We start from the raw sequence: 13,629 nt of genomic DNA on the forward strand, positions 1-13,629 counted from the left end.
AGAGCGCCGTGCATTCAAATGAAATATCAACTTGTCGCACCGCCAAGGAAGACGACAGCTGAGTCTGCTATGCCTGCCAGAATCCACTCCGTCTCAGGGAAGAAGCGGCCTCACTCTGAGAGGATTTTCAGAAAGGTTGCCTCGAAATTACCCGACCTTAGATGGTCTAATTGCGAAGGAATATAATAGGAAATTATCTATATTATGTCTCAGTTAGGGTTTGTGCTTTTGCAAGTCAGTAGCAGTCATTCTAAGTAAAAACACGAAGAAAACAGAAATGAAAAAAAAAAACCAGGACAAAGAAAGAATGAGCTGCGGGAAAGCATACTTAAAAGCAGAGCGCCCGTGCACAAGAGTTTTTCATCTCTTCAGCAGACACTTGGAATTGTCCATTTTTTTTTTCTGCAAGCTTGGCTTTTTCACAATTAACAGTTCATATCTGCTCTTTTGCAGAATGAATGGAGAAAAAACAAACAAATAGCAACAACAACAACAAAAAAAAAAGTTTGCATAACAACAGCTGTAATTACAACTACAACGAAACAAAGGGGGCTCGTTTTACCAGCGTGCATTGGTATTGTGTGTATCTGAACGTGTGTGTGTGGGTGTGTGTGCAGTGTGCAAGCGTGTGCAATCATGCAATTTCGTATGTTTTGTTGTCTTGTATTGATGAGCATATGATGAAGTGGTAATTGCTGAACTTTTTTTTTTTTTTTCCCAGGCCTTGTGTTTGTTTCTGCTCCCAGTCGAGTACCAATAGAGACTGACTCTATTATAAAGATTTGTGTAACTCAATTTCTCTGAAGTGTTGATGCATCACTGCCAAAAAAACACGCCTAGGGACTCTTTGCCGACCTTGTGAGTGAGGTCTCACGGTCCCCGCAGGATCAGATGTTGGATATAGGAGGGAAAAACCTCAGCTATGCCGGTACCACATTTAATGACTAGTAATGAGTGGATGATCAATCTGAAACGCATGCCAAAGTCTCCCCCCTCTGCGCTCTCTAAAGCTCCCCACGGGAGCCTGATATAGACATGTCCATTGGGTTTGTATCATTCTTACGTCTACACAGAAATCTATGCTGAACCAATGTGTGCTAATTAAAGTGCTTGTCCTGTGGAGGCGTCAATGAGCCAGTGGCAGAACGTTGTAGCTTTCAATCACATCTTACAGCCCGGTGCTTTTTAGCGTCTGAAATATGCCTGAATTGAACTTGAACGCTTTAGTGTTCAACCCCTCTTTTTAAGGGCACGTGCATGCATACGAGCTACCAAATGTAGCTGAAGCGATATGACTAGGTAAGGGCTCTCTGGAGGTTCACAAAGGACCGTTGTAAAGGCTCCAACGGGATTATCATTTTGGTGAAACTGATGACTCTGACGCTCGGCCAGCTAACGTGGTGCACCCTTAATGGAGGAGATGGAAGTGGCTGTGCGTACTGTATTGCCTTTAGGACTTAAGGGCTTTTTTTATTGCACCAGATTCTCTCGTGTATATGTCCTCGCTCGTTCTCATTCAGTCCACTCCTTTTCCCCAATAACCAGATCAAGTTTCACAGTTCCATTTTCTAGTTGATTAACCCATCCTTTTGGAATACTAGTTATATTATTTTCAGAAACAATTATTTCCTTGCCTCATCATTCCATTCCAAAATTCAGTCATATATTGCTCTGTTGGGCAAGAAACCAGTGTAACTCATGAACCAAAGCTTTAATTTGTCTGATACCGGCCAAAGTAGTATATTGTAAAACATGTTTCCCACTCTTTCTTACTTTTCAGTTCAGAAAGATTGGCTGATTAATCACTCGATCGAAATTATCACAAGCATAATTCACATTTATAAAAACTTCGCCCCAAGTATCATGTACCCACTGAGCTAAACATAGCTAAATAAAGCTAAGTAAATTTTAAAAGTGTCACTTATGTCATGTAAATAATCAAAATTGCTTTACAAAAATACTTAACCATAAATTAAAACGTCAACATTTGTTGTTCAGGCTGTCACTTTGTTTTTTTTTGTTTTTTTTTTAGACTTTGTTCAGGCAAGTATACTTAAAATCTCCAGTCTAATGAAATCAAAGACAGTTAACAGATGCCTCTTTGGCAACGTGCTGCCTCGCAAACTGTACGCTGTCAAACTGTGTGTACCTTTATTGAAATACCGGGGCTTTTTATGTATTCTTTTTTTTTTTTTTTTTTTTTGTCTTTTGTTTTGTTATTGACCTCCACAACCATCATAGGCGGCAATTTAATTGGAGAACACAACACTCTCACATTTCAGACAGAAAATAACTGATACACTGAAATAAACCTGTATCAAGCCTGAGCTAATGTAACACCCAATGTAAGCACACTAATGAAACAACAACTAGTCTGTCAGGTGTGTGTCAGTGTAAGTTTCAGTATGCATACATCACATACATACATACATACATTTTTTTAATTGACAATAATAGAAATGCTCATAACAGGCATTGTTTGATTAGATGTTTGTCAATTATGCTTTAAGCTCAGCACAAAGTGTTCCCGTCCCGTCAGCAGTGACACTGAAGTATTGACCCAAAGAACTGATGACAGGCTCTGGGTACATGCCATCGCCCGACTGTCCCATAACAGGCTCAGTATTTCCACCACATTAAAATATAAGCTCGCAAAAAAGAGTAGCTTCAAAACCAGCAGACACAGCAAGTGGGTCATTCACATATTCTGCAACTCTGTGTGTAGCGTAAGTTAATATTGTTATCTCCAACATTCCAGCCAGGCTAACGTTTTGAATTGATTTTGAAGTTCAGCTCTGCAAAAACGACCCAAAAAAAAAAAAAAAAAATTCATTACTACTCTATTCATCACAATATTGCTTTTGCTTTGTTTAGTTTTGCGTTCTACTGCTGCAGCTTGTTAATAAAGACCGTATGAAGAAAAAAAAAGGTGGGCACGAGCTCAACTGTTTATTAGATGTCTGCATGAGAAAAAATCCTGGTAAGTCTGTAGGCACGAGGGAGTTACTTAGTGGGGAAAAAAAAAAAAAAAAAAAAAAAAAAAAAAAAAAAACTAATGTGGAAATCCCTATTCTGATTTTTGCAATTCATGCATATGGTTTAACAATCTGTGCTGCCTGCTAAATGTGCTCTCTTTGCTGCTCGAAAGGCATTATTAGGGCATTGCGAGCTAAATTGTGCACAATTCTACAAACACTATGAATTGAAACACACGTTCCCTTGACTGCACCACTTTTTTTGATACAAAGGTTGAGTCTGTTTTTTTCCGTGTGCATCGCGCTGTGCATCAGAATAGCATGAACTGAACACCTGCCAAGACTCAAAACTTAAGCTCAGCAGTACCGTAATGCACATAAACAATGGGCTTTATATTTTTCCTGTCAAGGTGCATGCACCATTGATGTTGCATAAAATATTTTTCCATAAAACAGCTGCAACTTTTCTCAGAATGCAGCAACTAGGGTGATAACGAGAACTCGGAAAGCAGAGCGTCTTACTCCCATTTCTTAGATCTCTGCATCGGCTGCCTGTTTGTAACAGATTTCATGGTTTTGCTGCTTGTTTTTATATCTGTTAATGGCTTTGGTCCTAAATAGATCTCAGAAATGCCAGTGCCATGTGAACCCACCAGAGCACTCAGATCATTATTGGCTGGTTTAGTGGTTGCGCCTAGACGCAAAGTGCCTGTGCGCAAAGCATGAGGACACAGCTTTCAGTTATTATGTTGTTTGTACCTTCCACCGACCACTCATTTTACATTGGTTTCCTTATATATGTATGTATGTATGTATGTATGTATTATTATTATTATTCTTTACTCGTTTTACCGTTTTAAACTTCTTTTCGTGCTTTCATCTACTGTAAAGTACTTTGACTTGCTTTGTGCATGAAATGTGCTATATAAATAAAATTGCCATTGCTATACATAGTGGCAGGGTTCTGTCAGAGTGTATGGCATTTCAATTTTTCCTGATCTGTGCGTCATGACATGACATTTTCATTCAGCAGCACGGCACTTGTGAGCTGCCTACACTTTTATAGAAGTGGATGCTGCATCCGCAAAAGTTTAAGTAATTCCAGTTAATGAAGTTTAGTTTCAAACATGCTTAGGACATGTTATAAAGTGATTAGGATAAAAAGAAAGAGTGGACATTTCAGTGTTTCTGTATGAAACCCGCATGTAAACAACTGCATGTATACGACTAGTTACCCCAATTATATTCATGCCACATTTGAATGTCATTTTGAATACATGGTGAAATACACAACTCATTAGAAGTGCATATGCATTATAAGTGTAACCTCATAGGCAAATATAGATGTATATGGATGTATACGTATATAGGTGTGCATGGTAACAGACTGCATTGCCTCATGAAAGCTGTGCCTGAGTGTCAGTGCTCTGGTCACAAATCACTTTGTAGTCGCTTATTTTTTTTATATCCTTAAAATGCCATTAATAAAAAATGCAAATGTATCCTACCAATCAACTCTAAGCCAATGCATGTGTTGTTGAAATGAGAGTTACTGATCTAATTTCCAGTGAATGTAATCAAGCATCAATTCAATAAAATATGTAGCTAATAATGACAGTCCTGTTAATGTATCTAGAACAATTAATCAAATATTCTTGAAATCACAGTATGGCCAAGTGCAATGTCCAGATTGCAGAAGCCACTTTTTTTTTTTTTTTTTTTTTTTTTTTTTTTAATAAAATTTGTGACAAAACCTTTATAAATGAAGCATTGTGGTGTTACAGAGATGCCTTGGTCTACAAATCATATTCTCCAGATGGAAAAAAAAAAAAAAAAAAAAAAAAACATGTTTGTTGGATGCAGACCTCAGCAAAAAATTACATGATCATCATTTTCTGAGTATGTTAGATATGGTCTATCATGGCACACTGATGTTTGTGACTGGCTGTAAAGCCCTCGTGCACCACCGCGCTCTGTATGCCAAGGCTAACTGGCCTTCATTATCTAATGGAGGCATACACAGGGGCTCACATTCATTTTAAGGTGATTCTTGGCATGCTTCCCTCCCATCTTTGCACATAAATATCAACAACAGCAACACCAGAGCAGTTACAGTGCACGTTCCTGTGACCCGCACTCACTATCTGGATCTGAAGTCCGTGCACAACTTGGCACAAGGGCCTTGAGGTGCTCAGACTTCAAACCAAATTGCAGCTGGAGTATTTGGTGAGTTTTGGTGAACAAAATAAAAAATTACAAGCCTACTATAAGTCCCAGTTGGCTACAGTAGTGCACATGTGAGCTGATTCAACATGCCTCTTCTTCTGAGATAAATCAGTCGGCAAATTCATTATCATGTCAGTCTGGCATCACTGTAAAAACAACAAAATAAAAAGCCATAATTGGTTCTTTTGTTTTGACTTGTGGAGGAGGACAAATGTGTTTCATGCAAAATTGTTTGGAGGTTTGATTTCATTCATTTGGTTGTTTTGTATTCCTGTGACAAAAGAAACCGATAAAAGGAATTCATCATTGCCCTTGCCGGGTGTCTTTTGGTGTCAAAACATCACAACGTGGCTACATGCGCACGGCAGGTCAAGAGATTCAGTACTGCCAGTGAAAGACCTTTCTTAGTTTGCTGTCCCGCTTTGCTCAAACAGCTACAGTCTCAAGGGTTTCAGTTTCCACTTTGACTCTCAGTCCCATGCCTCCACGATCTTCCATTTCAGAGATTGGGGTTCTGGGTCCGGCTTATGGGCCAGTGCCACCTATTTCCCATGGTCCAGCTGACTCGGGATCATGTTCAATCGACTTCACGCCCCCAAAAAACCCCTACAAGTACGCAGTGGGATCAGTGGCCCAAAGGGAAAGGGATTAAATGTTAGAACACACAAACACACGGCTGTCCAATTATAATAGTTGGATAAATCTCCCATTAGTGTAATAAATGTCATCCCCTGTTACTGCAAGAAAGCACAATGCATGATTATTAGGCTACATCAGTAGTTTTTCCAACATTAATAGGAAGGTAAAAGTTCTGACAGTGTTGAGTCCAGCTGTTTCAGGGCAGACCACTCAACGTTCCTGCTTTTTTGTTATTCATAATTAGTTCATTTGTTATATTTTGATTTCTCCTGTGTCCATACCCTACACGTGTGGGTAAGCAAGACAAATATAGTGCTGACATGCCTTTTTTTCACAATTATTTTTAGAATTCATTTTTTTTTTTAACCTTTATTTATTAAGGATAGGTTCAGTGATCTTTTTCAGCATCACCCTGCTTCACTCTCACATGTTCTTCATAGCCAATTTTGTGATACAGTTTGATGTAAAGGTGGATCTAACATTTACAAAAAAGGAAAAAAAAAAGAAATCCCTTGCCTTATGTAGCTTCAACATTATATCATAAAACATAAGACATAAAACATTAAACATAAAATAAAATAGAACCACCTTACATTTGGATACTACCCATAATATATAACTGGCACACATATGGACTGGAGTTCAAGCCCAGAGTGAACCATCTGTCCACTAAGACTTCTTGGACAAGACTCCTAATGCTACACTTCCTCCCATTTCAGGAGACAAGAAAAGTTATATGAATATTGGCTTGGATGTTGCATGATTTAACAAGGGAACTAGGGATCTGATTATACTGTTTCTACTGGAACAAACCATTTATCAGCAAGAGCAGAAAACCTGGAACTGCTGGAATGTAAATTAAGTGGCAAACCCAATAAGAGGAGATACATGAAACATATGATGAAGCTCTGATGCCCAGTATAAAAAAAAACAAAACAAAAAAAAAAAAACAATTATTTATCCTATGTTCAAACATAGATTGATGGATTACAAAGAGCATGTAAATGCCACAGCGATGATGCCAAGGAGATGATGTAAGGCTTGGCATGCACAACACGATTTTTGAGATCTTGTTGGTTCACTCCAACTCACACTGCACGAGTAAATCATCCACGATTTACAGCCAGAGCTCACCTTTTACACTGTACAGTGCGATTATCAAGTCTTGACCCAGGTGCTCATACTGTACGTGAAAAACAGAAACTAAAACGGCCCTTCCACTCCTGCACACTGTTTTGGCTATTGACAACTGCCGATAGTGGTTTGTTTGAAAGCTCTGAGTACTGCTGTCAGGCTCTTTCTCTCTATTTCTCTCTCCTTTTTTCCCACTCAGACACACATATACATGCATAGGGCTTAAACCGAAGCTACAGGGAAAAAAGTTTTTTTTTTTTCTTTGTTAGCAATGAGTGACATGTTTCACTCTAGGCTCCTGTTGGTTTACTTGGCTTACTTGCCGAGCTTCAAATCGAAAATGTGGTGAAAGTGCAGTCTCAGCTACAAGGTGCCTTGAATGAAGTTTGTTTTGGTGCTTTCAGAGGCTTTATGTGACACTACACATAGGCGCAGTGAGAAAAAAACAGACACTGAGGCTGGGGAATCGACTCCTGGCTGCGCTTCAACTGTGCGAGAGCCTTACGACAGCCGACCAAAATTTCTCCCGTTAGAAATTCATCCGAACGTCCGACAGCCGGTGGGGAGCAGTTGATGGGTCCTCGCTCCCCGCTGTACGCTGCACCGCAAACGAAGCCTAACAAAGCTTAAATTTGGTATGACTCTAAAATTAGTTTGTGTGGCTCAAATATCAGGTGTATGCCCGACTTAAGCGCAACCTGCACCCACAGAGGAATACAGGAACACACTGAGTCCTATGCAGTGGCGCTCACATGGCACAGCTCTCGATATAATGGTGATGATCCTAAGCAAGCTAAGCAATGTGCCAGCAGATATCAGTGTAGCCCTACACACACCTCCCTCCACCACCATAACTGAAACCAATGAGCCGCTATATGCCACAGCAGCAATTATCCTAGAGAGATACTCAGCTACAAGATTAGGATGATAAGCAGTAAACATTTCCCTCCTTGGAGACAAAGACTAGAAGCCAGGATAAAGACACGCAAAGAAGCTAGCAAGCTGGCTCAACTACAGAATCATTATTAAGGACAGGTCCTGGCTACTGATGGAACACAGCTCGGATTTTCTACCTTTGTGTTACGCTCAAAGATAGTTGTATTTCAGCACTGACCCTGCTCGCTGGCGACCTTTCAAAGTGTGTTCAGTCAGATTCAGGATAACAATAGCCAAAATTGAATGCCTTGTTATATCACACAATATCACAACCTTGTGTCAGCAGTCAGATGGTGCTACCAGTTTTATTTTCCTTTATTGCTAGTGGCCAGGTTGACTGCTGAGAGTTGATGCAGACTAACGGAGAGCACAGCTCAGGCCGCTTATCATGTGTGAGAAACCTTTAGACGCTGCTAAACAAAGGCCTACATCGATTCCTGCCAGACTGAAAGGGGCACAAGGAGTGTGCAGAGATGTCATTATCTGTATTGTATCTGTCTATCTATCTATCTGTCTGTCTTTGTTTAACCAACAAAATTATCTGGAAGTGGGCGTGGCTTTTGCTGGAAGTCGCGTTACATCATGCAAATGTTGTATTCTCTAGCCTAATAATCTCTGGCAATGCAATTGTTGTGGCTTCAAAGCATCTAATTGATTCAATACTGGCATATAATTAATTATTTTCCCTCATTCCCATACGGCATGTTTCATCACTGTATCTTCATTTATTTATTATTTATTTTTAACTAATCTAAGGTTTATGAACTCCCTGAACCCCACTACCACCCTTGCAATGAAGGGCTGCCTGACCAATTAGTGGCTGTCATCATTTTTTTTTTTTTTTTCCAAGCATAGTTTTTTATGGCCAGTTTCTCTTTCTCTCCCACTAACTCACACACAGGTATGCACGTGCACATGACACACACAGGCATGCACATGCACACGAGCACACACACACACACACACACACACACACACATCGAAAAACTTTGTGCTCCAGACGTTTGTACGTGATAAAAAAATCCCCATTCTGTTTGCAGGCTTTGATTTCACTAACTAGTCATTTAATTTCCTACACATTATTAATAAAGTGATTGCTATATTCTGCACCGTCGCCCCCACGCCCACTGAGTCAGCACACAGCAGGCAGCAGGCTCAGAGCTGACCGTACCCGGTGGGTATGTATTCCCTGATGAGAAGTTTGCCACTGGCTGAAACCTAAGCTTGTTTTTCACTGTTTGACAGAGCAAACATACACAAATCAAACACCAAAATGTTCAGCATGTAGCAGTAACAAGAGTGAAACAAAGTAATGTCTTCTAACTTTGGACGCTCTTCTTTTCCTCTCCTTTCCTCCATCTTTCCACCTCCCCACCATGCACACACACGTCTGTCTCTCTCTCTCTCTGTCTCTATCTCTTGAGACACACTCATAAGACAGGATACTAAGCCATGTTTTTACATACAAACAGTCATTTAAGCTCCTGTTTTTCTCTGGTAAACTGCAGTCACTGTGGGGATTGATGCACCAGGACACACTGCAAAGCTGTGTGCGTAATGGACACAACTCAGAGATACAATGGGGAGCAGAGGCCAAAAGGATAAATGACCTGCTCTGCAGAGAACTGTCCAACGTGTGGTACTCTCAGCTGCAGAGCAGTAATAGCAGATCCACACAGAGCTGAAAATGAGACGTATTGGTGGAGCATTTGGAAGAAAGCATCATCACATAATACCAATGGCTAATGGACCTGAAAGCAGGCAAATGAAAACTCCAATCTCCACAAACCAGTCAAAATCACAGGAGTAGACATTCAACAATGGCTCACAAACCTGGACAGCATGAGGTCCTGACATGAGTCATACCTACTGGTTGAAAAAAAAAAAAAAAAAAAAAAAAAAAACTAAGAGGACTGCATGATGGCCTAAGCAGCATAACTGAGCCATCCACTAACATCACACTCCCACGCTGACTGGCAAACACAAGGCAGGACAATATCGATCATGAGAGACTCACACAATGGAACGGCACCATCTGACTACTGACCAATTACTTGTCTCTCTGCAACATGAAAACTCCTGTCAGGCGTCATAGCTACCGAGCTGAATGAACATATATGTCAATACAATGAACACTGTTCAAAAAGGAATTGGAGCAACAATAGGTATTGTCAGAGAAGTGACCAAACAAATCAATCTGAACACAGCCTGGGCATTGACAACAAGAAAACGTATTGCTCAGGGCTGTATATATACATAGATGCTGTGATGCTTGGCATTTTACAATATAAGGTCAAGACATCAGGAGAAAACAACAGTACAAACCAACTGACAGATCCTGTTCAGACTTCATGTTTTTTATCCAGATATATCCAAACCCTGTCTATATTCATTTGAGACAGATTGTAACCTGGCATTGAAAATACATCTTGAATAACTATTTGTGTTCAGATACCACATACCTGCCCTGCATGCAAATATTTAATACAACCCTTTGTTTACTATATCACTTACATTAACTTCCACTTCTGTGCCTATGCGCATAATCAAAACAATATATCCGGCTTCCAACCCACATCAAGATTTGTGCACGCTTATTTTATTTTTATGACTTTTTATCAAATTTTGTGCTTTCTCTTATGACCACATGATGCAGTTGACTAGGCTGAGGACACATATATTCACACTACAAAGAACATATGTTGACAAATGGTCATCATGAGGAGCTGATATGGATGTAGGTTCAAATGTGGGGAAACCATCTGTCACCTCCTCTACATGGTTTAGAGTCTGGTGAGGGAAAGTCATGCAAGTCAGCTGTCCAAGCTCTTCCTGGGATTTTAAATAGGCCTGGCTGAGCTTGGAAAATGTCCTCTTTGACAAAACTTGATGTCAGAACGGTTTCCATGGCTCTGCAGAATAGAGTTATACTTATCTTGGTCAATAAGTAGTTGTTCCCAAACTCCAGAATAAGTGAGGCATCTTCATGTCTGAATATTTCTTCCACCATGTTTGACTGCAGGTTCCTGAGCAGTGAAATTTTGGTATTGTTGAGCTCATCCTTAATGTGCAGACTGGTTTTGGCATGAAAAAAAAAAAAAAAAAAAACTCTTTTGGAAACTGACACTGCTTCAATCGGAAAGTGGCACTAAATAACAAATGAAAATGAACAAATGAGCAAGAACATTAAAAAATAGTGACTAGAGGGCAGAAGCAATTCAAAAATAACAGGTAATAGTAAATTATAAAGCAGAGATGTCAAATAAAGGACATAAAATAAAAGTAAGCCTATGAAAATAAAATTCGATAAGTTCGAAAAGATGATACTGGCTGTCAGTTAATTAGGCTGTCAGTTCCCTGATGGCAAAAGTCCAGTCACTTTTGGTCTTAAACCTTTGAATGATCATTAAAGCCCTGTCCAAAGAGCCAATGTCGTAAATCAGCTTGTGTAGGGTTAAAACATCTTCAATATATATTATATGTCTAGCCGTAATGTATCACACATCTTTGGGACAGCAGACATAAACGTGCTTTATAAGTGATCAGGGAAATCAAAATCAATTCCAATTCCTCCTAACAACCAGCAGAGAGATACCAAAATTGGAGGAATTTGGTTTCATACTTTAACACATTCCACAGGAGAAAAGGTGAACAGATGAAAGAAAGATTGACTTTCTCCACATTACTAAATCTTTTTCTTTTCATTAAGCTGCAAAAGATTTTTGTGACATCCAGCACTTTTCAATGAGGCCTTTCTTGAGCGTGACTTAGCTCTGTGAGGCTTTGGCTCTTAGGGGCAGATATAGCCTATCTGTGAAATCAGCCGTGACGCTGTGTTTCTGTATGATATGGACACTTGGATAGGGCCTGAAACTGAACCATGAGGAACTCTACAATTAATGTGTGCTGAAAAAGAGCGTGAGTTTCCTAATGTGACAGAGAACATAAGAGGTGCAAGCTGAACCTATAAAGTGTCCTTGGTGCCAAACCAGAATTTGAAGTGGTCAATTAATTTTTTTCTCAAGTGCTTATACTCTGTTAGTGGGCCTATTACTAAATCTTTAGATAAAATGGAAGCTTGGAGGTATGCCTGTAGTTACTTGGATTTGAGAGCTCTCTCTAACAAGGGGGTTGATCAAGTTTATGGAAGACCTCTTTGATAAATTTTGTGGACGCAACTTCAGTAGAGCAAGTGGTGGATTTTATCAGAGTCCAAAATATAACGTAAATCCTGAAATTCACGTGCACCATAGACAGTACTGTTCATAACAACCCAGTCAAGAGGAGTGATCTGAAGCCCACATGCTCCACATTTAAAAAAAAAAAAAAAAAAAAGGTAAAAACTCTTTACAAATCTCAAAGGAGACTTCAGCACCATGAGTGGAGAGCCCTGATGACAGAGTTTATCATACTGAACAGCACACTTGTTCGTAGATGTAATAGCTGTGAGGACAAAGCGCTTTAGAGTCTTTTAGCACCTTCTTGTTTATCCTCATATGGCCTCAAACAGCCTTTCAAAATGTCATAAATGTCTTTTAATCTATTTGCCTTCCACTTTCATTTGGCACTCCTGTACTCTTTGTAAAGCCGAAGTGATCTCACTGAAGCACGAGCAATGAAAGCACTGCAGTATTTGATTTTTTCAATGTATAGGAACAACGAAGTTAGTCATGCCAGGCAGGTATTATTAAAAAGAATGAATAGCCTCATTGTGTTGATTTGCAATGACAGTTCTTAGGTGATTGTGCATATGAATACAGCAGCTCTGTGGTCAGACACAGATATCTTTAGCATATCGACATTACTGTAAGACCAGACAACAACATCTTGTCAAGCATATGTGCCTTAATATATTAAGATGCATGCACAGATTGATGTTAAAAAATATATATATGTTCAGGTTTTTTGGCAAGTGTTTGGTTTGGATAGCAGACATGAATGTTAAACTCAGCTTGTGGTCTGCAGATTAGTAAACAGAGCACAGGGACATTATCATTTATTATAAAACTGAGATAATCAAAAGAGATAAAATCATGATTTGAGGGGAACAGTTCTTTCTACATATGCCACATGGCTTGGGCTCGTCAAAAAGATCTTGCTGAACTAAAGGAATTAAAGAGTATTAAAGAGTATTCAGTATTAATGAGACTAATTAAAGGGTAAGAAATGTTTCAATATTCTGTAAATGTTAAAATAAAACCTACAAAATCATGGTAAATAAAAAATTAGTTCAACAGAGATCTTATATTTAACAGTCCAAAGGTGACGGACTCATGTTCGAGCACAAATTCCTTAATTTAAGGAATAGGGCTGAGGCAAAGTCATTATGATAATTTATTTTAGGGGTCTGTGTGGTACAATATCCCATGGACATGATGAGCATTTCATTTGGGGTACAATGTTCATTATTTGTTTATTGGCGTCCATTTTTACTCAGAAGAACCTAATGTAACTAGAGCATAGAGCATTTGATGATCACTCTAAATCAGGCATATATAATTGTAATTGTAATGTTTTCAGATTTCTGTGTGAGAAAGGCTACAAACATTAATATTCAGTATTACAAACACTAGAGTATTATCTACCTAATTCGTGGTGTCATTTTTCATTCACCTTTGCTTAAAGTTTCAGATCTTTTCACCATATTTGGAATTTGCTTTTAGTTGGAAGAGCAGGAACTTAACTAGTGTCTCCCAACAAATGTTGAAGTGATCCATTA

Source organism: Myripristis murdjan, chromosome 12 (genome assembly GCF_902150065.1).
Source record: "Myripristis murdjan chromosome 12, fMyrMur1.1, whole genome shotgun sequence".
NCBI lineage: Eukaryota > Metazoa > Chordata > Actinopteri > Holocentriformes > Holocentridae > Myripristis > Myripristis murdjan.